The following is a 2,329-nucleotide window of genomic DNA, read 5'->3' on the forward strand; positions in this document are numbered from 1 at the left end:
ATTCGGCGCACCTCAAGTCCTGTAAGTTTTTAAGGCTATAAACGACTTAGTTCATCTGTACCCCTAAAGTATATACAGCATTACTTTTTAACCAACTTCAAAAAAGGAGGAGGTTCTCAATTCGTCGGTATGTTTTTTTTAAGTTTCTTACCTCAAAACTTTGGACTTGGTAAAGCGATTTTGATAATTCTTTTTTATTTGAAAGCTGGTGCTTCCCGTATGGTCTCATTGTATTTTGGTCCAAATCTGACATGAGAGAAATGACCATTCCATGAGAAAACCATAAAAGTCTTAAATTTGCTATACATACGTATAGCGAAGTGGATGATAAATTTACGAATAACTCAATATCGCGCCAACAGATTTCGATGATTCATTTTTTATTGGAAAGGATATACTTAAAAGATAGTTTGGTTAGGTTCTGATTACGGAATCCATGACAAAGTAACGGAACTCTTCAATTCTTAGGAATAGTATATTAACGATACTAGGCCAAATATTTTATTTGCTACCCGAATATTTTGGTCATCTACCATAACATAGTTATGGTCAAGTAATTGTCGTAGTCGAATATGATGATCACTGGGACACCTTAACGGCTTACAGTAATCAGATTTGTGGCAAAATTTCTAACTGTCTGTCAATGATATTATAGTATTAAAAGAGGTAGATATGATGATGTCACTAGCGCGCCGAAAATCAATCCCCTAAATTGAGTCAATTGGTTCCTTTGGTCGTAGTCACCCTCTCGATACGAAAACGGTAAACACGCGGTTGTTGTTGACAGAATTGCTTACAATTTGATATAGGTACAACATTAAAATACCGTCTTGTGTTATGGGAAGATGCACTAATTACGAAAGTAAAAAAAAACGTAGAATTACATACCACAGTTAAGAAACATGAATTATAATATTTTATTTGATTTCATTATTTATCTAACAAAATAAATATGTTGCCTTGACAACGCCGATCGCTACCTAACTGATCATAGATTAACGTACAGAAATGACAAAATATTGATGCTGTCTGTTGCGGGATGATCGAGGTAGGATATTTTAGGAAATGATGTAAAAAAGTTAGTGTTGAAGTGAATGTAATAATTTTTAATAAGTGCGTATATAGGTAGCTGAACTATCAAACTACTAAAACAAGTGTTAGGGTAGGTAGCGGATATAGAAAGTGAGTGCTATTTGTTTATGTAGGAGTTTTTTCAGTATATCCCTTGCTAACTGCAGAAGAATCAATGGATCATTTTCTTCTTCTCCCATTACCTTATTGTAATAAACCCTCAACAAAAAGACATTCATAAATAATAAAAGATACAAAAAATAATAATTGTAATCTTAAAACTTTTTGGGAGCAGTTGTTAGTAAAATTGTAAAAATGGGACCCTTACTGTGTGGTTGTACCCTAATGTGGCAATATATTATTATCAATATTAAATTATTTTTTTATAAAATCAATGACACATTATCTACCTAATTTCAATGCAGTTTTACTACTTTATAGCTTTTACTACATGAACTCATGAATGAATCCTAGTTTAGTTTAATTCACGGTGTACGGTAAAAAATTATATCTGATGAACTAACTGTATTTTCTCTATATAAATACGAAGCAATTAGCAAATTAGAGTTATATCTTTTTCGCTTGCGATAATTGAATTTTCTATCCATCTTTGACGTGTAATTGTAATGTTAAATTATTCATGTGTGCGTTAGTGTATCATTTTCAAACACCGAATGTTGTCTACGTAATCTATCAATACTTTTTAATATCATTGACTGTTGCATTGAAAAATTTTATATATCTACACATATTTAGACAAATTGTTAGTTAGTGTACTTCAAATTCACTAAAAATCAAAAATAAATAAAAATTTAACAAAAAAACAACCGACTTCAATAACACTATTCCAAATAAATAGATATAATATGCACTAAAAAGTATAAAAATAAATGCGTATTTTTATACAATCTAATTAATTAATCTAATTCTAGTTACGATTATTGTAATTGTTGGAGTCGGTGTCATCGAAGATAGGTTTGTAACTACATACATAGTTACAGGTGAGATGTGCTTGAGGTGTGAGGAGTTCGTCTACCTTCTGGTTTCATCACCAGATTAACAGATCGAGGGTACTAATTTAATTAGAACTCTTGTTTGGAGAATTTCTAATTGGCAGATTTTTTCAGAGTATTGCAATAATTTATCGGGTTAGTTTTGTTGCGATAAAGATTGCTAACTCAATCGTGATGCGTAAGCATCATATTAGTCTGTGTTGCTAACTAATTATAAGCGGAGGTCAGTTGACATTTGACAGTTG

Source organism: Leptidea sinapis, chromosome 8, assembly GCF_905404315.1.
Source record: "Leptidea sinapis chromosome 8, ilLepSina1.1, whole genome shotgun sequence".
Taxonomy (NCBI): domain Eukaryota; kingdom Metazoa; phylum Arthropoda; class Insecta; order Lepidoptera; family Pieridae; genus Leptidea; species Leptidea sinapis.